Below are 24,899 nucleotides of genomic sequence, written 5' to 3' on the forward strand. Positions count from 1 at the left end.
AAATTGACCTGCTCTTCCAAGTGCTTGGTTCTGCTTGGCCCAGTTCCCAGTGCAATGTCATACACAGCAGAGCCAGGGCCCAAAGAAAGGCACCAGGACAGGAAAAGCTGGCAGCAGGTAGGGCAAGTCTTCAACTACCAAATCAGCAGCATCTCTGCTGTCTCGATCTGCTTACAGAATTACATGGTCTGAAAAAAATTTAAGCTCAGATACAAACAGAATTCACACATCTATAACAAAACTAACAATATAACCACCTTCACTCACAACAGTTTTTCCACACTAATACTTTGCCATATACAAATACTGGATTTCCTAATATATTTCCTCCTACAGAAAAGGAAGGACTGACACATTTCCAGATGAGCGACTAGATATCTAGCACAGATCTCTCCCTCTGCCACTCATCCTTCTATGCTATATGAGGCTGAGAAAGAAGCTAAAATAAGCTGCCTTATCCAGATGTGCTATAACAATGTGTTTGGGATTGAACATCTCCATAAAGATCTGACCTTGTGAAGTGTTCCTAGTTAGATAGCAAAACGCGAATTTTACATATCAAGCAAGGCATGGCAAGGTTCAAAAGGAATTTGTCAACAGAAAAAAAATACACTTCATTCATTCCACCTTACACAAGCACTGGGTAGGACTTACATTTGTGGCACATTTTCCAAAAACTAGTGTACAATCAAATGCTGCTGTTCGGGTTAAAAAAAAAATAATAAATTAGACCAAAGATAAATAAATAGGTTCAAGTGACCCAGAAATACACATGCCTCCCAGCAAACACAAGAACCACCACAGTAACTACAACATACACAGTGCTTTTTAAGAACATCTGTCAAAATTCACCATAACAAATTCAAAATATTCAAAGCATCTCTAGCAAACCACTTCTTTTTTTTTCTTCCCTAGTACTGTCTTGAGCATTTCATTCTCTTCTTTAACATACAGACATATTCTTCAGTACGTTGACATTTTTTCCCCTGCTGACTGGCTAAGCAATGTAAGAACTTTATTCAGCAGAAGAAACTTCCAAATGACCACCAAAAGGAATGGATTTGGAATAAACAGCAAGGGATTATTTCACAGTTTGAGAAGACATGAGCACACCATAAGATACCATAACACATCTCAGTCTTATTCCACTAATCTTAAGAAAGTCTTTCCTTATCTGTGGCTAAATATTTCATTGTGCATTTCTTCATTTGTTTTAAACCACTGCTTAGTTACCTTGTAAAAAAAAAAAAAAAAAAATACAGTCCCAAATTGAAAAAGCACATATAGTCACAATATAGGTAACTGACTGGGAAGTATTTAGGGGACTAATGTGGAAACGTTAAGGATTACAATTATACGCATATTTAATGCTTGAATATTTTACAAAACAAATTCATTGAAGTAAAAAGCTCTTCCTTCAGGCTTTTTTGAAAAGCATATCTAGGTACTTCCACACATTTGTCTGAGGAAGGCACACCAGCACCATCCCTAGCTTTTGGAGAGTGCAAGGGTAAGATAAGTAAAGGGACAAATGAAAAAGAAGCAGAAGGTGTACATGGAAAGGAGGGAAATTATTCCTGTACTTCAGAGCAGAAAGTTTTTAAGCAACATTGATACTAAAATCTCTCCAATTCCTTTCCTTTTACTCACTCAAGTCTTGTTTATTTTCATTCTGACTCAATGCTCAGAAAGTTCCTAGATTACAATCAATCCTAACAATGCTACAGAGGAAACAACTCCAGACTGGGAAGGAGGAGAAAAATCTCAAGGAGGCATATTCAGAAGCCACGAGATTTTAAATACTCAGGATACCTTCCAAGAATAGAAAGAAAAATGCTGAAGTGCAATATCCTTAAATCATCAGAATAGGAGCAGATTCCACATTTTCTTCAAACCTTCAAATAGCAAATTATCTTCCAGTAACAAATTATCCTCTTGCCTGTCTGCACTGAAAGGAAAAGGAAGAACTCCCACTAACACGCATAAGCAGAGCAGGGCCAACAGCCTCAGCAATGGATGAAAGCACACTTCTGCTGGATCTCTGCACAAGACAATGGATGAAAGAGTAGAGCCTGAGGAAAAGAATTTGGTGTTCGTCTGGACAATAAGACTTGAGTTAGAAAGCACGGCAAAGAAGTTTAGATTAGGCTTACTACTTCCACATTGAAACATCCCAACAAGACAAGCAGGAAAACTCTCCAGGCAACTCAATAAACAAACAAACAAACAAAAAATCATTAAGTAAAATAGTAGCAATTTTGTAATACACTGTTGCAACAGCTCTGTGACAGTGAAGCAGAAAAGGCACTAACAGTGAATATTACAGGTAAAGCAAATTGTTTTCCTACATCCGTAGTTAAGTCAGCAAAAGGAAACGGACTTAAGCATATCTCATTCAAACCTCAGATTTCCACCATGAAGTCTGCCCTTCCTCTTCCAGCTCACACATATCCATGTGCTTAGAAAAAGAGCTGGACAGTCTCACTCCCATAATACAAGTGGGTGTGATGCTGTGGGAGTTAGCTTTTGCAGTACTTAAACCAAGATGTTTTTCTGGGTACGTGGGAATTACCAAAAGAATTAATTTGGGCTTGATCTTATTTTTTATAATTTCAGGTTTTGCCTCCCATTATGTAGGATAATCTAAGTAGGATATCAAGAGAGATCACAAAGGAATCACTGCCACATCTATTACAAAGGACTGATAGTCTGGCTCATCACCTCAGCGCACTGGATGCCCAGAGATCAGATGCCGACCATCCTGCTGATGACAACAGTTCTGTTTGAGGCACGTCAGTTTCCTGCAATATGAGCAAGCTCCTGAAAGAGGTTAAGGTTCACGCGAGGAATATTCATGCAAGATCAATGATTTTGAGGAGTGTCTTGAAGAATCACTCGTCACCAAAGAGATCTGGACACACAGAGTGCACAAATCATTGAAAGTTTCCAAAAAAACTTCCGTTGCCAGAATGCCTCCATAGGAAGAAGATGACTACTCCATATTCGCTGATGCCCTTAGCTAGTGTAAGGATGTACATACTTTCTATTTCATTAGGTCTTGTCTATTAGCACTTCAAAATTACTCCTTTCTCTGAACAATACCATCTCCCATCTCTGTCAGCACACTGTCGTTTTTTTCATCTGGCTTTGAATAAAATACGTAAACAGATGATGCTGCATCTATTTCCATCAGTTCTCGGCAGCTGCATTTCTTTACTTAGAGATCTATAAGTTAACACCACATTACATCTTTATTTATGAAACTGGGGAATTAGAACACGAACAGAATAACACAGGACTAAAAAAAAATCATGTAAAGATAGATACTTTGCAAGTGTATTCTTGCTGTTCAACAGAAGAACGTTTACTTTTAAGACATCCTTTAATCAATTAAGTTCCAGCTTGGGAATAACACACAGAAGAAAAAGGCTTTCAAATAAGACTCTGCAAGTTGTTGACCCCAGCACGACAATATGTTTGGAACCTAAGGGCATTTTTAGAATTTATGGCACTAATTATTTCATATTTTGAAGAGGGAAGAGATCGAAGGGCATCAGTTATATGGGAGAAAGGCATCAAATACAAAACATTCACGTAACTTAAGTCTAAATAATTAAGAGATAAGGTTGGTATATTACCTATTTTAAAAGCATAGATTCACATGATAGGCACTCACTCTTCTTCCTTTTTGCCCCCCCAAAAGACTGAAGAACAGAATGGAAAATCCCACCAGCACAGCAGTTTCACATCACCTTCTGCAGGTAACGAGCTGACACTCCCTGCTGCATTTGGACAGGAGCACAAAGCAAGCATGCAGAACTCGCAAGACAACGCATGAAGGTCATTACTGAACTACAGCACGCTGCCCTGCCAACTCCGATACAGATATCCCGCTTCCTCGTGGCATCCACGTCCTCTGCGCAGCCACATCAGTTGTGTGTTGCCACTCAGTGTAAAAACAAAGAAAGCACTAGAACTTTCTGAGGAGAGACTATAAAGACTGCTGTCAACTGTGCTCAAATTTCCTAACAGATGACTGTTACCCCTATGAACACTGTGTCAGAACTGCATTTTCCACGTCTGCAGATCTGCCACATCTGTAGCCATGAGCCGCCTCAGGCCACCCTGTTCAAAACTGACACACAATTACACAGAGTCCCACTAAAACAAAACCAAGTGTGGTTTGGAGAACATAGCTGCACTTTCCACAAGAAGCCCAGTATTGCATGAGTTTCCAGAAGCCTCATGTACGTAGGTAAAACTTAGGGGAATCTGCTCCCCCAGAAGACCCACTTTTTGCAGAGAGGTAAAATAAGCAGACTGTTTTTCAAATGTTCAAGTTTCACTGGCTTTCTTCTGTCTTTCTTCTGCTTTGCCTCCTTTTAAACTCCACATCCTCTACCCAACCTAACAATGGGCAAAGCGCATTTTCAACCTTAATTCAAAAGCACCCCATCTATTTTCCCTCATGATTTCCAGTCTTTCAACAGGTTATTTTCCTCCCACCTCTCAAACAATATAAATAGCTTACGGAAAATAAGTTGCCTTAGCCCGCTGATCTTTATGGAATTTCTGCTATCTTTCAGCATAGAAAGCGACAGAGTTGGATAGAACTGAAGTTAGGAAAGCAAAGTTCCCCAGAGCCCTTCAGCCTAGCTGTTTTCTCCAGAACTGCACTGCCGTACCTGTGGGGAACATGCCAGAAATAGAGCTCCCTTTAACTTCATGCCAAGGGGAGGCTGCAGAATCTGTTTCGTAAGTTGGAATGCATTCAGGCGAGTTCTCCTGGACTCCAAAAGCACTAAAATGCCTTGGAAAAGCTGGGACAGACTGAATTTAGGAGAGCTGCACTGCATTATATGAATATCAAGTAAATTAATGAGAATACAAACATTTTTAAGTGATTCTGTAAGAGAGTATTACTTTTTTATATATATATTTTCCTTTCTCAGCTGTGAAAACGTCCTGCTCACCTGTTGCCTTCTATCTTTCCAGCACAACAGACTGCACAAAAAATATGTGTGAAGACTTGATACAACGTTATAGAAAGAAAGATAACATTTAAGGTACTGCATTGGCAGCTGCATATGAGCTGTTTCACCCAATTAGATGAGAGACCTGGGAATTCTTTCTTTCAATAACATCAGCACTACACATACCATAATGTTGCAGTTTAGCTGTGTTGACACACTGCGTTTCCCACCATGAAAACATAGCAAAAGCAAACAATTAAGTACAATTACTGCATGGTACAGAAAGATAAGAGAATTAGTATCAGCTCCAGCTAGAAAATGTGCTGGAAAAGTATTTCTTCGATTTTAAGCCTATTTGTCCAACAGGATAAACAAAATATTAATTCAACACGCAGCTTACAAAATTAGTACTGCAATTTTTAGGCTTTCTGAATCACAAACCAGATCATCCTAAACTCAGATGTTAAAGACCTTTGTGTTTACAAATCTGCAGTACACACTACTTGAAAGCTTACACATGTGAAACAGATTAAGGGGCACAGAGGTGGGGGTTAGACTCTCAAAATACTTTCTGCTGCCTACACAGTCCATTGCTACTATTTTCTGACCGTATTCATCACCATACGTACTTCACTTCTCACTGTTCCTTATTGTTTTGATGTTTCCTTATTCTGCATTTTAAATGCAGCTACTCTAAAATAGATATGACTTGTGTAAGCCATCATACACACACTTGTGCGTACCATATCACACCCTGCAACATGAAACAATCATTTAGTTGTAACCTCAATTTCCCACTGCTTTGGAAATGAAGACTGTGTCGACAGTGTCACCTTACAAGGTGGCCAGCAGGAGAAAATTATACACTATCAGCTGGGATTCTCATCCCTAGCACTGAATCTGCTTTATTTCTCATGCATACAAGCAGATAAAACCATCAGTAGTGAACTCTGCTATGCCTGAATATAAACAGCAATGACAATAAAATGTTTTGACGTGCTTTCCTTGTTTAAGGCTGGAGATCATATCAACGGAGCTCAGATGCAGTGATGCTATCATTCATGATTTCTGTGTAAGCCGTGCAAGACATGTTTTTCTTGAAGACTTTGCCTGAAATCAAGCTTGCGTTAGAAACAAAAATAAAAATAATTCTTAAAAAATGAACATAACCTGATTTTATTTAAAAAGTTTCCAAAAGAAAACAAAAAACTTGAAAGAAAGTAAAAAATAAACAGTAAACATTCAAAAAAGCCAAAATAAAGGCCTGTAATGTTTTCACGCCTGTTTTTTGATTTTTTGTTATGGAACCTGACTCATGATCTTTGAATGCACACAGCTGCCAACACAGCATGTAGGAAGAAAGCATGAGAGACAGCACATATCTGCACAGCGAGGCTTTGGAAAGATGCTCTGGACAAACATTAGGAAAACGGTTTGAGGACACACCAAACTTTTTAAAATAACCCCTCATGTAATTGACATGCAAAGATGACTGCTGCTTAAAAGGACATTTTGAGAAGCAATCGCAGGAAAAACATTTTTTTTTATAGGGAGCACAGTTCCTTATCTAGGCTCATTACCTCACTTCTGTTCTGCTTTCCAGAAGATTTCACAACCAATGAAGAAAACAACGTCGGTTCAAGCCATCTTCGTCAAAAGAATCGCAGAAAAAAACTACTCAAACTCTCATTAAGACATAAGAGTAAACTGATCGCTAATATTGTGACGCATAGGAAAAGGCCTGATTGAACAGGGCAGCAGACCACAAATTGCCAGCAACAGCAAACGATCACAGAAGATGCTGGAAGCCAGGAGGCAGCACGCAGCGATCAACTGTCTCCCAGCTCCCCCAGGCCTTGCAGGAAGAAGGGCAGAAGCTGCAGTGCTGCACCCCACCCAACGCAGCAGCCGCCTTACATGTAGGGGAAACATTTTGCTCTGGATTTTGCATTCACTGCTACAATTTTAGCATTCAACAGTACTTGGAAAGTTCAAGCGCAACGTTGAAGTTCCCAGTGGTGCATTCTCCCTAGGAAGAGCTTAAGATTTAGAATCTTCATTTAAAAGGACCAGCTGACAGTAAGACGGATTGTTAAATGGCCATGATGGGCAGCACTTTGGGTTCCACTTTGCACACCATGTTGCTACCGCCTCTTTTCTTTGTTCAAGATTGCCCATATTAAAACTGGAAGAGACAGAGAACAGAAGGGGAAAAAAAAATAATAATAATAAAAAAATCACACTAAGGATCTTGAGCAGTTCCAGAGTGTCCAACAAACACTACTTCATTTCATCTGAAAATAATGCAGGAATTTGAATGCAGTTTTAAAGTTTTCATGTTATTTTTGAGATAAGAAGAGAGTGAAGCACCCTGGAGACCAGGCTCCTTTATCCACAGCTACTGCCAGACACAGGAATATCTGCATGGCCTGCCCCTCTACAGCACTACAGCATGCTCTAAAAAGCCACTGGACGCTTCCAAATATCACACGTTTTTTAAAACAGAAGTATTCTTTGCTTGCATAGAACAGGATCTTTCTATAGTGCAGGAATAACAGGAATGCCCAATGCACATCCATGGACTACAGTTTTGCATTCAGGTAACACTGCGTTCTTATTTACAGTATACAGTCACCCTGCCTTTCTAGCAACAATATAAATCAATGCAAAGAAGAAAAATTAGCAACCTCTTAGTTCCAGAGCTGAAAAAAATAAGATAGAGCCAGTTGCAGTACCTGCATCAGTGAGAGAACAGCCTACCAGGCTGTATTTGCACAAACTCATGCACAACAGTGGTGCTGATCAGGTATCACTGACAGAATCATCAGAAAACCAGAAACCCAGCTCTGTCCTCACAACAAAACCTGACCATGATCAGAGTTTGACAGAAAACACATACAGTACCAACAGAGCAAGCAGCACATACAGTACTACTGAGTCCAGTAAGTCAGGCTCAGGAATTAAAAGAAGAAACAGTATTTCTCAACACCTGGCTTTGAAAATAGAATATAATTTTGCAGAAGTTCAAGCAATACAGTATCTTACTCTAAAGAGCTTTCTGGTGCTTGTTTGCCTCCTTATCAAGTAAGCTGCAAGAAGCTGCGGGCATTATGAAGCCTGAATTCTGCTTCCTGTGCCAGTGAAAGCTTACTGCTTATGTACTTGTTGGTAACTCATGTCATGACTCTTCTACAGAAGTGTCTGCATCACTAAGCTGCAAACTTCTACATTCTCTCCTTGCCTAATATGCAATTAAACTCCCTAAAAGTAAGCTATTTCAACCTGAAGAAATTATAATAATCCAAAGTACCCTCTTAGCTTGGTGATTAGAGCATCTGCTTAAACCAGCAGAATAGAAGAGGAATTAAAGTGCAAATTCCTCCCTGGGAATTCAAGATGAGTTTCCAGCTGGATAAGTTCTCTACTGAAATGCTGGATAAAATCTATGAAGTAACATCACCTCCTGCTCTTGCGTTCAATTTAGCATAACAGGTTTTGAAATCATACAAGGCAAGGTGAGGCATTTCAGGTGACCTTCTGCTTATTTGGGTGGAGCTGCAGCCTCGACAGGAAGAATATTTAAGGCTCAAGATGCGTTCACAATCGTTTTCAGAGCACTTTCAATGCTTGTGGAAAAGGTAAAAACTCGAGTGAGCCCTCAAAACACAAATGAAATGGTACATAGAGAGTCTGCACTTGCTGCATCAAATTGTTCCTTGTCTTAGATATGCATATAAGGCATGGGACGTCTTCTGTGAAGCACTGATGCTTGGTTGGTGAGAATGACTGCATGGAGGAATCAGGGATCTAAGGGACACCATGAGCGGACTGACATATTGGGAACAAGGACACAAACAACTATTTCTCAGCGAAAGAGACATATATATACACACAGAGACAGGGCAAGAGAGCTGCAGAAAGCACTTAAGTGGTGGCACAGTGGCACTCTGCACGTTGTAACAATGATAGGATTGTTTGTTCTCATCCAGACTACAATCCGATTCTGTAAAGGTGCTTATCCTTCCCCAAATCAGATTGTAGTAAAAGGGAATGGGGAAAATATTTCTTTGTGCCCAATCAGTGTATTCTTATACAAGCATGCAATTAAATGATTAATTCAGGATGCTTTGTCTCAAGAGCTGATTAACCTGAAATACAGCCTGAGCTGCTCTCTGACCATGTCAGAGTCCTAAGAAATCAGCCATGGTGAAAATAAGTTGCTGGACCTCTCAGGCTCAGGGCAGTGTCCTGCAATCCTCAGAAAATTCTTACCATCAGCATCATGCCACAAGTCACGCTGGGTGTAGCAACAATTCACGGAGAAGGTAGCTTGTATTTGGATCTCTTTCAAGCTACATTTGTCTCGCTATCGAAGCTGAAGTTGGTCTTCAACTGCCTCATGCTGTAACTTCAACTATTTTCTTATGACAAGTTCAAGAAATACACTCCTGACAGATTATCTCAAGAGAAAAAGTCATTCTGTAACTGTAACGTAATGCCAGTTTATTGCATCTGACTCCTCCAGTTCTTTGTACAATTCTTTTAATTATGACTTCAGGAGCATCCAGTAATATTTACAAGTGCTGTACGAATACACTCATTTACTCACTGTTGTCGTTAAGCCATGAGACCTAGCATTGTTTAAAGGCAAAGGACTAACAAATTATTTTAATGAGCTCATAAAGGATATTCCGAAATGTCCCATCAGGTGAACATTTGGCACAGCAGTAAACACAGTTTCTGAACTCTGCAACAACAATCAAGCCTCACAAAGATTACTAAGCTGTCAGAGCCTAATAAGCCATTAGTTTGTGTGAACAGCCAGTCTCTTACCAGCTACATCTTCCCTGCTTTAGTCATCCAGCACCAGCTTTGCATTTTCCTACCCAACTTAAAACGCTTTACACAGAGCCCTGTACTATTAGGTCACTGTTGCAGTCTGATATTTTCCTTATATATATTGTTTTTCTTTTGGCATCAGAATCATTTTAATTTCTGTACTCACAACTCCCAAGACACACCCAGAGCTGCCCAGATCATGTTTAAGACTGTCATCCACACTGCTAAGGCAGCCTAATTCCTACTCACTTCTGCTTACTTCTCAGTTCTCATCATGATATCCCTGGTCTTGACAGCTCCACTGAAAGCACAGATCTGGCTGCTACCTTGCATCCTTAAACTGTGCCATAATTCCTAGGCTTTTAATCCATGAATCGCTGCCTTTATTCAACCTCTTCAGGTAAATATGTGTCTATGAGGGGGGTGGGGGAATCAAACGCACACCAAATAGTATAAGGCAAACAACCATGTGTTTACTACCATCATTTTTCTCACTATTATGAGGTTCATGTGAACAACCTCCAAAGATCAGAAGTTGTCCCTCACATAGCAATCCACCAAGCAGTTCAGTAACAACAAGGCAAACTTTTCAGCTCATTTTCAAATCGCCATAAAATAGAAGACCGAGCTTCCAAAAAGACTTTTTTCCTTCTCAACAGAATTGGCTCACGTTTGTCAACTACTGTCATTTGCAGCAGAAACACAGAAGTTCGGCTTATCGGTTCAACAGCCAGACGGAACCATCAAGATGTTATTCAGGCTAAGACATAGGGGAAGAAGACTACTGACAAACTCTTTCTCAGAGCACGAGCTCATAGTTATTCTCACTAAATAAGTGCTTGTTTATATTTACAGTGAGTACATTATAAGTACAATGAGTACAAAAAGTATTTTATTAAAATACGTGGTGTCAGTACACATTTAGAGCAGCTTCATAACCACCTTCATACATGCCAGGTTTTCCAGTTTGTTCAGCGTTTTGTTTTTACGTGAAAATGACTTTTAAAAACTTGCAGCTGCAGGGCAACCGAAAGGGGGAGAAAAAAAATCAAGAAGGAAAGCCAGCGTTTGGAAGGGGCAAACGCCCCTGCAGGAAGAACGCGGTTAACCTTTGCGGGCCTCCGACCGCCTTTCTTAAGCGGCGACGGAACAAAAGAGCAGCACGGCCGAAGCTCCCGAGCCGGCAGCGCGGGGCTCCCCGAGAGCCGTCCAGTCCGAGCCGCGCGGAGCGGCGCGCAGCACCTCGCAACGGGGAGCGCGGGCGGTGCGGCCGCGGAAGGGCACGGAGGCGGCGTTCGGCGCCTCGCGGTGAGCAAAGCGCTCGCCAGCGGCTCGCCGCGCGGTTCAGGTGCTTTGCGTACTCCCCACCGCTTTGAAGTTAAAGGAGAAAGCCGCGCAGCCAGCGGCGGACCGCCGTAGTTGCAGTAGCCTGCTGAGAGCGAGCAGGTCCGCGCGCCGATCCCAGCCGCTGCCGCTCCTCCAGGTGAGCTCTCCCGCACCGCGTGCCCCCGGCCCGAGCCCCCGCGACCCCTCACACCGCCCCGGGGCTCCGGGACCCGTCTCGGTCCCGCTCGCCAGCGAAGTTTGAAGCCGCGGGCGGCGCTCAACAGGCGCTCCCTCTCCTCTCCCCCGCCCAGCGCGCACGGGATGAGCGCCCCGGTACCCCCAGGGCGAGCAGAGCCGCCGCAGTTCCCGAAACCCCGCCGCGCTGCCCCGTACCTGCAGAGGATGGAGGCGGCCCGCTGCCTCGGCGCCCGGCTCACGCCTCAGCCGCCCAGAAAGTTTCCTGACGTCAGCGCGGGCGGGCGGGCGAGGGACCCCGCCTGCTGCCGGCTGGCCGCAAGTCGGGACGCTGCTCCCGGGCTCCCCCTGCCTCCGGCCGGCCGCTGGGTAGGAGAAGAGGAGGAGGAAGGGGAGGAGAAGGGGGAGGCGGCGCCGAGGGGTGCGGCGCTCAGTTGCGGGCGCTGCTGGCGGTGCTCTAAGGGGAGCGGGCGCGAGGCGGGGGAGCGAGGCGCGAGGAAGGGGCCCGAGGCGGGGGAGCGGGCGGGAAAAGGAGGCGCGGCGGAGAGCGTGAAGTGACGGAGCGGGCCGGTGACGCCATCTCTGACTGTAAGCGTCACGGCCGGGACAACGAGGGGCAGCACGGCTCCGTCAGCCGTGCCCCAGGAGAAGGGAAATGGTCACCTCGGCGGGAGGGATGCTCGGAACTCAGCACCTCGTCCGGCCCCGTGGCCTGTTTTTGTTAAGCTCTGACCTCTTTCCCGAAAAAGCGATGAGGTGAGGAAACGGGAACGCGAGGTGGTAGCTCAGAGTTCCTCAAGGGAACGGTGCTTTAGAGAGGAAGTTAACGGAGACACCTGTACGCATTTGGGGCTAATCTGCAGAAAGACTTTTGGTAGAGATTAATGAACTTTGAATCGTGCAGCCTGAGGCATGCAATCCCTGTCAAAACGTGTTTTGGAAACACCAGAGCATTGCATCAATATGTTTTCATAACAGCCGCAGGAAATACAAGTTAGAGACAACATATTTTCTATAGAAATCAAGGAATTCCTGTTGGCTCTACACCTTTTGGTGCTGGGGTACTCTGCCATAGTGAGCACCAGAGAGGGGACCCGCACTGTGTGGGAAGGCAGGAATTCACCTCGTGGTGCCTTCTTCTTCCACTACACAGCACCCCATGGAAGTCCTTTCATCATTCTTGACTCAATGCAAAGCTTGCGAACTGCCACATAACGGGGCCAAATACCTCACGGGAATCAAAGCATTGGTGCTTTGTTTGCAGCGGGTGTTTTGTTTCCTTGTTATTTTTTGTTGCTGTGGGTTTCTGTTGTTGTATCTGTTGTTTAGTTCTTACACATAGAATACATTCAAGGGCAACAATTTACGGTTAAGAGTAGAATGATCGTGTAGGAATAAACATGAAGTATAGAAATCAACACCAGGCGGCTTTTTAGATCGGTAACTCCTAGATAATTACCAGCATAGATGTGAATTACATAAGAAGTTAATTAGTCTGGCTGCCTTTTCCATTCATTCCTAACCTCAATAAAGAGCTTCCAAAATGCATACATGGAAACGAGACAAATTAGTAGTGCTTTTATTTGCTCTAGAGATTATTATAAGGCATCTGAAATTTTCCATCAGTTCAATTCTCCCCCAGAAGGGAAACAAACTAACATGTTACATGCTTTCAATTGCACATGGAAACTAAAGGACTACAAAATAGTTGCAAAGGATCATTGTGTACATAGTGGCACCTGTGGTAGAGACGCATCTCTAGCATTTCAAAAGATGAATAGACATTAAACTCAGTGAAGTAAGAACAATGAAGGAAAGCAGAAAACCTTTGGAGGGAATTTATCTGTGAATTATGTCCTGTCTAACCAAATAGCCAGGAACTGTTTTCAGCATATAGAGAATAAACAATTTACTCAAAAATACTAATAAACCTGTCTTTACTGAAATATTAGAAGAGCTGAATAAATACTTAAGTCTGAAAATAATGCATTTACTTTGTTCGCAACTGATCCCTGAGCGGTCATTACACAACATCTAAAATAGTTTGTTGCTCTTGACAGCTACGCTCATGCACACCTCCTTGGAAACTTGCTGGAACTGACAACAGCATAGTATGCATTCTTCATCCACTGATGCCAGTAGAGAACAGTGACAGGAAGGATAAGAAGAAGGATCATCTATGAATTCCCTACAAAGATGGAAGAAAAAAATTAAGGTACAGTCTACCCATGTTTTTGAGATAACAAGATACCTCTGTTCCCTTTGATTTGTTAGCTGTGTTAGATAGAAAAAATACAAAGAACTGTTCTATGTGAAACTTCTGAGGAACAAGGCAATTTGTTTGCTGATATCTCACGCAAAACGACAGGTCGTTTCCATGTCTGTGAGCATCTCTTTATAATTGGGCTTTTCAAAACATACCTCGAAGCCTGGCTTGATATATGTATCAGTGAGTACTCAAACATGTCCAGTACTAATTAAATTTTGATTAGATAAGCTCAGCCACAGTCAGCTTGCTTGATGAAATGTCAGAGTTTTGATGTACCTATCATATATGTTTAAGTATTTGTGTATTCACGGACTCCTTAACATATTCTATGTTTTCCAAAATTAAGCTTCAGGAGATTTTTACTAAAACTTTAAGTAACATTAGGTTATTCGCAACAGCAAAGCAGAGCACAATAGGCAAAACTGAGTAAGTTTTGGCTACAGGAACACATTATCTGAAGCACCCCAAAGGTTATTCAGAAAAATAACTTAGGAGTGTAGTTAAGGGGACTTTTGGAAGGACAGATTCTTCGGAAAAAATTAAAAGAAACACAGTTAAAAATCACATATTTTCTTAAGACAACTGTGTTTAATTAAGTCAGGGTAGATTTTGTCCACAATTGATTTCATTCGTTTTGTAACATTCAAAATGCTATGACTGTATACTTCAGAAAAAGACGTATCCAAACTCCTTCTGCATGCAAATTTGTTCCTTAAAAAAATGAGATTTTATAAACAAGAAAAGAATACTCAATGCATAGGAAGCTTCTTATTTCTTCTGCCTGTGCTATTTTTGACATTGTCTGCATTGTTATGTTTAAGTGTAAGAAATGTAGAGCACATCTATTTTTAACTTATATTTGGTGCATACTCCATCAGGAGTCTAAAGTGTTGTTTCTTCGTTCTCCTGCCATATTTCCCCCCATCAAAAACAGCAACCTATGTGAATGAATGACAAAAATGAGATAAAGAATAGAGAAAAAAAGTAAGTATTGTAGAGAACTTAGGTCTTGATCATAATTTTTAATTGGCATGGTTCATTTAAGAAGTTTCAGAGAAAAGAAAGAATGAAACAGTGACAATTTCTGCAGCCTAGGTCCCCCAAAACCTGAAGCGGACAAAATAGTGTGATTACTGGGGCTGTCATTCTGTGCTACAGAGAAATTGGGCCAAGAACGAGACATAGAAGACAAAAAGAAAAAATGCACCTTAGAGAGCAAAATCACACTTATAAAAACATACTTGCAGTCTGGCACCTTGTATGAATGTGTTTGTTTTGTTGTTCTCATGATATAGTAGATGTCAATCATGCAAATCCTTATGAATAAGTGCAGATAATTCACAGTGAGTAAAAACAAAGGAATCCATATACATTTAGGTCTGTATCTAGGTCAAGATCAAGGAGTCAATATTAATAGCTTGTATTGATTTACCAGAAAATAGTTACTAGAATAAACAAAGACTAAGGGATTGTACTAAATACGCAACCTGAAAAGTTTCACCTCCCTGCTGAGTGCTGTCTCACCCCTCAAAAAGACTAGAGCTAGACTAAGCATTACCCTGCAGAAACATTCAACAAATCAGCAAACCAACCATGCCTTATTTTTGTTTTTCATAGTAGAAGAAAAATTGCCAAAGAAAATTCTGCCCTAGGTTTCTTATTTAACTTGTAGGCCTTTTAATTTTGCCCTAGTGGTACAATACATATCTTCATTTTTATTTTTCCTCTATTCGCTAGAGAACTCACAACTTCTGAATTGTAACGGTAAGTCACGTTCCCGAACTGATCTGGGAGATATCCAGAGGAGATAAAAAGCCCTGTCAATAAGTCAGTGGATGGGCATAATGGCAAGTTTGACTTCTGTGTATCACATTACAGACAGCAAAGGTCAAGAGGGCCGGGTGACCAGGCAACATCAAATTTGCCTTGTCTTCTATAAACTTAATCATCTGGCTAACCAGATAATTACTCAGCTCATCAGAGCAGATGTTGATGTCTTGAAGGCACTTCTGCACTTAAGATGCTACCTGAATTTTACATTTGTTTGACAATTCACCAAAACCTCTTGAAAGAATATTTCTCGTATACCTTGGAAGATCCGATCTAGAGCTGGTTGGAAGCAAGGGGAGAACACAAGACAGGTATTTTATCTAGTTTGATTAACTGAAAATCAAGTCATACTTCAAAGATACGAAGGATTACTCAGTTAAAAGTCCCAAGACTGCTTATTTTCCTCTTACATTCCCCTCATGCTCTCATCTATAAAAGATTTTCTATACATACAATAGTGTTTTTCCTCACTAAGTTGTACACGTTTTTTCCTTCATTTTTGGAAAAAAAGTGCAGACAGACTATTAGTTCTGTAGGTGTCATAGGCTAATCAGGTTTATCCAGGTGTGTTCAACAGTTATGTTGTTTAACTCCATTTAGAATCTGAGAAAAATAAAAAATGTGAAATCATAATAGGAAGCCAATAATTCTAAATTTCATATGATGAATGACTAATTTATTGTTGACCATTGTAAACCTGAGCATGAAATCACCATCAACTAGCAATATATCTCAAGAGGAAGATCTTCATGCAACTCCTCTTAGAATTTCCACCCCAAGTGCGTAAGTATCTGTATCCCTGAAGCTTTGTGGAAGCATTTTTTGTTTTTCATGCCCTGTAGCCACTATTACAAAACACGTGCAAAACCAAGTTGTTTCTCATACGCAGCTTCTCACAGACAATAGCTGATAATAGACCATGCAACTACAGAGGCAAGAGAGAAGGAAAGAAAACCAGTCAAGGCACTTAATTTTTTCAGAACATTAGAACGATGACACAATAGACGATCTTCACTAAAACCGAAGGACTAATATGAAAAAAAAGTTAATTTGCGAAGAACCAGAGTGCAAAAATACATAGTAGTTTTCTTCTTCAATTAATTATCCTTGCAAGCATAGCAGAAAACCTATTTAAGAAGTTATTTGAAATGCTGAACCTAGAACAATAAGACCTAACAACTGACTATGCGATTAGCTTTTTTTAAGAGATTAAAAGAAATCATTGCTCTATCATCTCTTCTACCTATGGACATCAGTTCTCAAAACTGTCTAGTATCTTAACAGATAGAAGACGTGTACTTAAGTTTTCCCCAGCCAAAGTAAAATTCCACAACAACTCTCATTTGAGCTCACAAGCAGTTTCCCATGCATTTCATTAAGTATTATCATAATATATTAATAAAATACACAAGAATGAAAGCTCTAAAAACACCTATTCAGATCTTTTCTTTTAGGGCTTATATCTTCAGTAAAAAGCTAGCTCTAGAAGAATCTCTAGTCATTTGATGTAAATAATACATGATCTTTCAACAGGTAAAAAGGAAGCTTACATCTCCAAAGGTCCTAAGTAAAATAGTTAGGCAAGGCATAACAAAAGCAAAAAAACACCACGAGACCTTTAATTAAGGCCAAATCAATATTTTTATATTCATGTGTAGTAACCCATACTTTGCAACACAGACTTGGCTGTTTTCATTTGCTTCTTTTCTATACGTATTTTATTATTATTAATGCAAGATGAAGATTAGATGTACATGCATTTGCAATTAATTGCAATTAATGTGTACGTGCGTATTCTCATTAAAAACATTGTCCTAGAGATATAATCCAGAACCTTGTTAAGTGATGCATTTAATACTCATGTTTCAGTACTTAAAATAATTTTGTGCATGTAACATATAGGTCAAAAATTATTAAAGATGAAATTTGATCACGCTGGTGGAAGAATAAGAATGCTGCAGACAACACAAGGTTAATATGAAAACAAAGAAGCAAATACTGGAAAAAGAAACAGCAATGTTATTCAGTATGCTTTTGTAATCTGGAGCAGGAGAAATATATATTCAATTACAACTACAGTGTAGTTGTGATGCCTGGAGTGTAATTAATTAGCTACATAATTTATGTTCTGCAGAAATGATTTCTCATTCGTTGTAATAAGCTGTGCATTTTTAATACCACTTGTCTCCATCACAGATCCTTAATACTACCAAAATCACGAAAGTGTCTTGCTTCCTGATTTTTCAAACATGCCCTATGTTTCTTTCTACAAATTCAACACTGAATATTTTTGTATGTATCCTCTGTACTGGACTATACATGAGTTGAAAACAATAAGTGCCACTAATCTATTCCTAGACTTTAAGGGGCCTCCTTAAATGCCACACAGCAAAATCATGTTTTTAGATCCAAGACTGAAAGATGCATCACTTTAGTGCATAGTATTGATGGTTAACAGATTCTTGTGCAGACTTCTCCAGAGCTGGCATAAACCAAGTTCTTCAAACAAGAAGGGAACATCACCTTGTAATTGAAATGAACTCTTAAGTCAGCATCTGCAAATAGAGACTTTGAACCAACTTGTCCAGATATTTGAATTAACATTCATGTTTTCCTCTAAGCTTCTGTGGCACTATTCTTGAGAACAGAATATAAAATGAAGTCTTGGCAATTGATATTTGTGATTTATGAATATATTCCTAAGCTTAAGTGCTTTCATTGGACGCAAGGTCACATATTTCCCTGGCTATCAGACCATGAGAGCTTTCAGTTATTCCCTGCCAAATAGGTAAAACTTCTTTCCAATCTTCTTGGTAAGTATCACACAATTACTTGTTTTTTCTTTTAACGGATAACAATCTGTTTCCCTTTCTGGATGAGAAACTGCTCATCTTATAAACAGCTCGTAAATGTACTTTGGCACTGCAGGTGAAAGTCATCTCATCTGTTATGCAGTACTGCACTACAAAAAAAAAAAAACCAGTATTAGGCACAACATACACAATCTGAACAACATTAAAACACCTAAAAATCTACTTGTGACAAATACCATATTGAACAACCTTCTCAACCACATGCATTGTCTGTCTTGTACTTGACTGTCTTAAAAACTAAACCTTGGTTTTTTTTGGTTTTTTTTTTGTTTTTTTTTTTTTTGTTTTTGTTTTTTGTTTTTTTTTTTTTTTTTTACAGTCATGCCTTCAGCAATCCTATACATTTGATTACTGTTACTTTTTCACAGTCTCTTGGTCAGAGCTATCTAGTTGCTTCACATGGTCAGATAAAAACTGGCTTCACCTAACAGAATGGCAGTTACAATTCTGTGCATAATGATGTTCTTTATTGTATTGCTTTACAGAAGCACAATAATTTAAAGGAATAATCATTTCACAGAATTTTGACCATGTGTAACTAAGAATAACTGCTCCTTTAAGCTAACATGAAATCACAAGAGAAAAAGGCCTCTGAGTTTTCACAAGATACCATTTTACATTTACATGGAATCACAAGAAATGCAATGCTTTACTCAAAACTTTTAGAACTGCTATTGATGAGGCAATACTTTAATACTTCAATAAAAGTTTGAGATGAACTCTGACTTAATTCACAACTCCTACATCATCCCCCTGGTGACTATTTAACATTAAGTACGTTTCAAAATGGAGCCTACGCATCCCTTTGAAAGTATTAACCATTCTAATCCATGCTGCTTGATATTGTTACTGTATTACTCAAACAAGTCACAGGCACTTATAGTTTGACTAAGGAGCATAGTTCACTGAACTATGATAATGCAACATTTTGTTGAAGAAAACATAATATAGTGTGTAGCTGTACCAAAACCTCAGAGAACTGTCGCCAAATAGAAAGATAACTTGTTCTGAACATTTTGTAGCCTCACTTTGTGCAAGGAAAGAGAAGAAAATTTCCTTTTGATTAACTTGGATTTTGACAATGATATTAGTAATATTTCAGTCATTAATTTTCTATGACAAGGTATTTCTCCAATTATCTTTTTCTTACTAGCTATTACCGAGCAAGTACATTTCCTTTTTGCATCCCAACACCTTCTGGTATCAGTTACCAAATTGATCCTTACATGTGAATAACAAACACTTTTAAGATTTCTTTGTGAGTGGGGTGAATTTCTCAACTTCTAGGTAACCGATTCCATCTTTGTCAGTAAACAAGAAACAGCATGTTAATTTTGTCCAAGAAACAGCACATGGAATTTGTTCAAGCTAAATATCTCGGTCAACTGAAGTTTCAGTTCCAAAACTGGGAAGAAGGTTACCTACAAACAGTAAGAATAATAACATTCACTTCTGCTACCGATCTGATTTCCTAGCTGTCACTTAAATTTAAGGTGTGCTTCAGCTGTGGAAAGAAAATAAACCATTTAGCATTGTTTCCTTTCCTTTATTCCCCACCTAATAACCAGTATCACCTCCAAAATCATAAAAGAGGAGAATTTTAATTAACCCAGAGTTTGGATGATGACAGTGCTTCATATGTTTATTTTCAAGAGGAAAGTACACTGAGATTCATGAGAAATAAGCACAAAATCAGTGTGAAGTTTTAATAGAGACCATGCATGAAATACACAGATCTGAAATTTGGCATTCAATTTTTCTTAATTGCTTCCTTCTCATTTTAGCATCATTTTCCCATCTTGCAAAATAAATACCAAGTAATTTACTATTTCCTATAGTTGTCCTTTAGTTGGCTATATTTTCTTTTATTCTCTTTCTGAAACAAAGATATCCCACTCTCTAATTTGCATGCTTTTATGTGTTTTCTCCTCTACATTTTGTATATTAGAGCAATTGTGTGGCTTTAGATGCATCCCTTCCTTCTTATCAGCTGCAGTGGTTCAGACTTCAGTTTCAGGAATTCTACCAATTGAATTAGATGCAGCATGAGTCCAAAGTCCATTTGTTGCCACGTCTTTTGTAGTTTTCAATCTTTCTACTAACAGTTGTCAACTGAAACGTTTCACTTCCAGCCTACAAAAAAACTTATAAGTTGCTATTACTGCATCTTGCAAGAACCAGCAACTTATGTTGTGATAATCCAGCTATGATTAGTTTTTTTTTTTTTTTTTTTTTTAACTATCTCCTTGAACCCCAACATAATGCTACACGAAATTTTTATCCAACTTATGATTTCTTACATACTCCCAATAGGTGAACAACTCTTATCTTTTTCTTCCTATCTTGTTACTCCCTTTTCTACATCATCTAGATCTTCCTATTAAGTTTCCCCACCGTGTCTCTGGACCCTGTAAAACTTGCCACTTTAAATTAAATGGCAAGTTAACTCCTCTGCTGCTAAGGACATTATTTGCAAAGTCATTTTTCTTTTAATGCCTAAAAAAAGCCATAAAAAAAAAAGTTAATACAATTTCTTAATCAAGTAATTTAAGTTCCTCAGCTCACCCTGAAGCAAGACATCCTTCCTTCAGATCTTTGATATTTAGAATGTCAAAGATTTCCATATTCAGGAAGTAACATTGCAACGTGGCACATCAATTAACGTTAGTATATAACAAGTGTTAGCAACAGAAAGCTAATAATGCCCCCAGAAAACCTCCTAACCTACCCACTGCAATCTCTCTTCTAGAGCTCAAGGAAGATAAAGCATGCTTTCTAGAGTAATACACTCATTCATCAATGTCACCAGATATAAATTAGCTTTCTAAAAGTTCACTTTCTCAGTATTTTCCTGGATGATTTTTCCTAATAATTTCTCTGCTTCTGACTTACAATATTTCCAAAATCATTCTTTGCCATTAACTTTTCTATAGTTTAATTCATTCTATTCAAAAATTTCATCATTCATACCTAAAACCAGTTACAGTAAATAGTGCTAAAATAGGTACCGCATAGATAGATTTTTAATATATGAATGTTAGAAATGCAAGAAAAGCAAAGTGAAGCTCCCTCAGCAGATGCTCCTTAGCTACAAAAAAAAAAAAAAACCAATTGTGAATAACACAAAGTAATCACACCATTTTCTTTTGATAATTTGATTGCTAAAACCTTTTCAAGGATCATTTTCCTCATTCACATTTAGGCACTTGATTCCTCACTTTTAGTTATACCAGCTGAGTTGTTTGTGAAGCCTCTTGATAATTTGTAAATAAACTTAAGTATACGTTTTGAAGAGAAACCTGTAAATACAGGGTTCATTGTGAATTTTTCAGTTAGCTATTTGAGGGTACAATTTAAGTATAATCAGTTAGAACAAGTAGAGCAAACTGCAAGTGAGAGAGAAACTGAAGAAGAGGCACAAAAGAGTAAGATCACATGAGCTCTGGGGGTTGAAAAACTTCTACAGTGGAATCATGTTTTACTATGGAATATCTATTTCCTTCACAAAGAAAACTACTGATTCTGGAAATATCCTTGAACTTATTATTCTTTGTGACACAGCCCAAGGAATTCTGGCTTAGCTTCTCTGACCAACACACAACTCAACTATTTCTTATTGTAAGTTTCAACATCAAAGACACGGAGGCATTTGTGTTCTCATGTTTGGAACTTAAAGCCTTGGACATATTGAGCTTTTGATTCATAAAGCGGGTAATTATTGCATTCCAATTTTTCCCTCTGTTGACATCTTCAAAGATTTTTTTTTTTTTAACCTATAGCCCCATTAGAATTGCTTTGTCTCAGCGTTCACTTAAAAGAAGTTACAGTTATCTTGGAGGATTAATGCCATGATTCAATGGCATGATTCAATTCAAAAGATTAACTTAAAATTAACTCATGAAGGTACTTAATTACTTTGAGTTTAGAAAATAAACAAAACTTTTTAAAATAAGAGGTTTGTTATGAAAGTAATGCCTGTATTATTATATTGGGCCAAGATGTCAGAGGAAGACAGTGGTGAGGAAGTAGACATTAAACCATCCCACCAATATTCCATTATATTTTGTTGCCATGTGACCAATGGCAACAGACGGGCAGTCTGACAGAACTGACTCCCAAGTGCATATGAAGCAAAGGTGTGTCACTGAATTATTCTATGTGGACAACATGGCATCCGTTAACATTGCCTTTCACTGAATATTTTTAGAGACAGAACTGTCATCGTGAGCTCAGTGAGGTGGTGAGTGGTACATTTAAACACTGGTGACCTTAGATATATAAATAACTGGGGGAAAAAAAAAAAAAAAAAAAGAACCTTGGTTAGTTAGGAATAGGAAGCGAATCAACATCCCTTCTTTTCAGTTCCTTGTTCCTGTGTTTGATGGCATTGCTGGAGCCTGAAATGTGTTTATACTGTGTACTAACAGATGCATAAGGGAAGCCCTCTTGCCTTTCTTCACAGCTGGTAAGGAAAAAAAATGAAAGCATATGGTTGAAACCATGCTGCCAGCAACAAATGCAGCCCATAAACTCCATGTAACCCTAAGATAAGGGTGTATAGAAGTAACTTATTGAAGTGTGTAAGAAAAAGTTGGAGAGGACAGTAGAGAGACTTAGCGAAGTCCTGGTATGAAGAGAAGGGCAATTTAAAGTGAAGTAGCAGATACATAAAGAAGGGAAATGACAATGAAAGCAACTGGATTTTCAACTTCCTCACAGGTTATGCATTGAGTTATTAATGAGATAACAGAGCCTCAGCAGCAAAATGAATTTGTGTGATAGAGAAATATTAACCCATATAATTATAAAAACTATGAGAGAAGACTATTAACCTATCCCAGTTGAATAACACGCCTGCTCTTGATAGTTTCCCTTGTACTGGCCTTACCTTTTTTTGCCACATCCAAACCATTTTTTGGCATTGTTGTTCTGAGTTAGGTTACTATATAGATATATATCAGATATATAATAGCCTCTACCTGGCTATTTGCTGCTCTCTAAAGTTCCTTCCCTGCCAACTACATTTTAATCAACTCTTCAGTTTTTCACTGTGACCTTAAAGAAAAAAAAAAAAGCGCATGAGAGAGCAGAAAATATTATAGGTTGGTATGATTAACACAAGAAAAATAGTATGGGTGAAGCTAAAACATATTTACAGCACTACGTACTTTTCCACAGGACCTCAGCCTGTATCACATACCACTGCCCACCTCTTCCTCTTGAAACTTGCTATGCTACCAAATGCCAAGAAACATTGGATTTTAAAAAGTATATATATTTAAAAAGTGTGATCATAAAAGCAAAGCTCTTTTTGTTTTCATATTACAGTTTCATTGTTTTGGAGACATCTTCAGTGTCAATGCAATTGGGAGCATTCTTTTGCAATTATATTAAAATAGGATGTTTGATTAATATCTCCTTATTGAAATCAATACCAGCTGGATTTTATTTCCCAGTCATAATGCATAAAGGCTGTATGTGTTCAGCATATGAACAGCAGAACATAGAGGTTCTGTTGCCTGCTTATTTTTCTCATACGGCAAGAAAAAAGCATTCTAAAAACAATAATAGGAGAAAAAGGAACTTAAGTAAGAGTGGCTTTAATGATTCAGGTTACAAAAAAGTTGATATGAATAGCCATCAGAAAAAGTGCTTAGGTTTGTGTATTCATTTCCAAAAGAAACTTTGAAGATGTAACTGAAGTAAAGCAAGAGAGACACAAACTGCACAGAACTGCAAGTTTAAACAGCTGTCTCCAGAAAGAACAGAATTACTTTGCTACAAAAATATTTTGTTAGAAAAAGGAAAAATTCCAGAGTAAAAACAACCACAGTTGCAAGTCAGCAGTTTAAATTTGAGGTACTTTGAAGCCCTCGGTTAGAAATACTTCATAAAAAATTCTACAAAGAACCAAGTAGTTCATATTGATCTTTGGGAATGAAAAAGGCCTTTTCAAGCTAGCTTGTTGTATGAAACAAACAGTTGCCAGACAGCACTGTTGTAAGAAGATCTGACATGAGCAGAATTGGGAGCAGAAACATAGCCTTCTGTTAGAAACATGGCTCTCAGAAAAATGTATTCTATTCTTAAGCAAGAGTGTACATGTTGAAAAGTAGTAATCACTAAATTTTATTTAACTAGATTTTTTTTCCCCCTCTGTGACTTGGCTTGCATTCAAATAATAATCAGCAAATCTTCTGTTAAAGGCTATTCCTGTTCACAGAAGAAAAAGCCAAGTGGCAGACTCTTCCTCCTTTTAAATTCATACCACATAGCCATGCATAAGAAAGGACAAAGCAACAGAGATGTGAGGAAGAAAATAATCATACTTAGATATATTTAAAAATAATTTGAAGAGTTTTTATGTCAATAGACTATAATGCAGTGGATTTTAAGTTTAGCTTACTGAGTATTACGCTTATAAAGAATTGACATGGCTTCTAAAAGGTTCTCGGCAATACCAAGCAAAGTATTTGCGGATAGGTCAACAGTCATACAAAGAAAGGAGAATGAACCTCACCCAGTTGGTGAGGGGGCTTCTCTGGCTACACAACACCTCTTCACAAGAAGCAGCCCAGGTCCAAGAGGTGCTTT

The 24,899-nt window shown here is 39.0% G+C and overlaps 2 protein-coding genes across 20 annotated transcripts in view; one reads left to right on the forward strand and one right to left on the reverse strand.

The window, feature by feature from the left end:
• The window catches only part of GULP1 (GULP PTB domain containing engulfment adaptor 1), a 166,256-nt gene extending 154,542 nt beyond the window's left edge, over positions 1-11,714 (reverse strand). For 3 of the 13 annotated variants that reach the window (XM_085227609.1, XM_085227608.1, XM_085227611.1), the window contains exon 1: positions 11,532-11,707. The gene's annotated coding sequence lies outside the window, so the exon portion shown is untranslated. Of the gene's footprint in view, positions 1-11,531 lie in introns of all 13 variants that reach the window. The other 10 variants (XM_085227616.1, XM_085227615.1, XM_085227613.1 and 7 more) reach the window with 9 other exon arrangements.
• Positions 11,153-24,899, forward strand: part of TFPI (tissue factor pathway inhibitor) — a 184,584-nt gene continuing 170,837 nt past the window's right edge. For 6 of the 7 annotated variants that reach the window (XM_085227623.1, XM_085227625.1, XM_085227627.1 and 3 more), the window contains exons 1-2: positions 11,791-12,089; positions 13,394-13,548. The gene's annotated coding sequence lies outside the window, so the exon portion shown is untranslated. Of the gene's footprint in view, positions 11,296-11,790; positions 12,090-13,393; positions 13,549-24,899 lie in introns of those variants that run through there. The other variant, XM_085227624.1, reaches the window with a different exon arrangement.

This window comes from Meleagris gallopavo, chromosome 7 (assembly GCF_905368555.1).
Source record: "Meleagris gallopavo chromosome 7, MGAL_WU_HG_1.1, whole genome shotgun sequence".
Classification (NCBI taxonomy): Eukaryota; Metazoa; Chordata; class Aves; order Galliformes; family Phasianidae; genus Meleagris; species Meleagris gallopavo.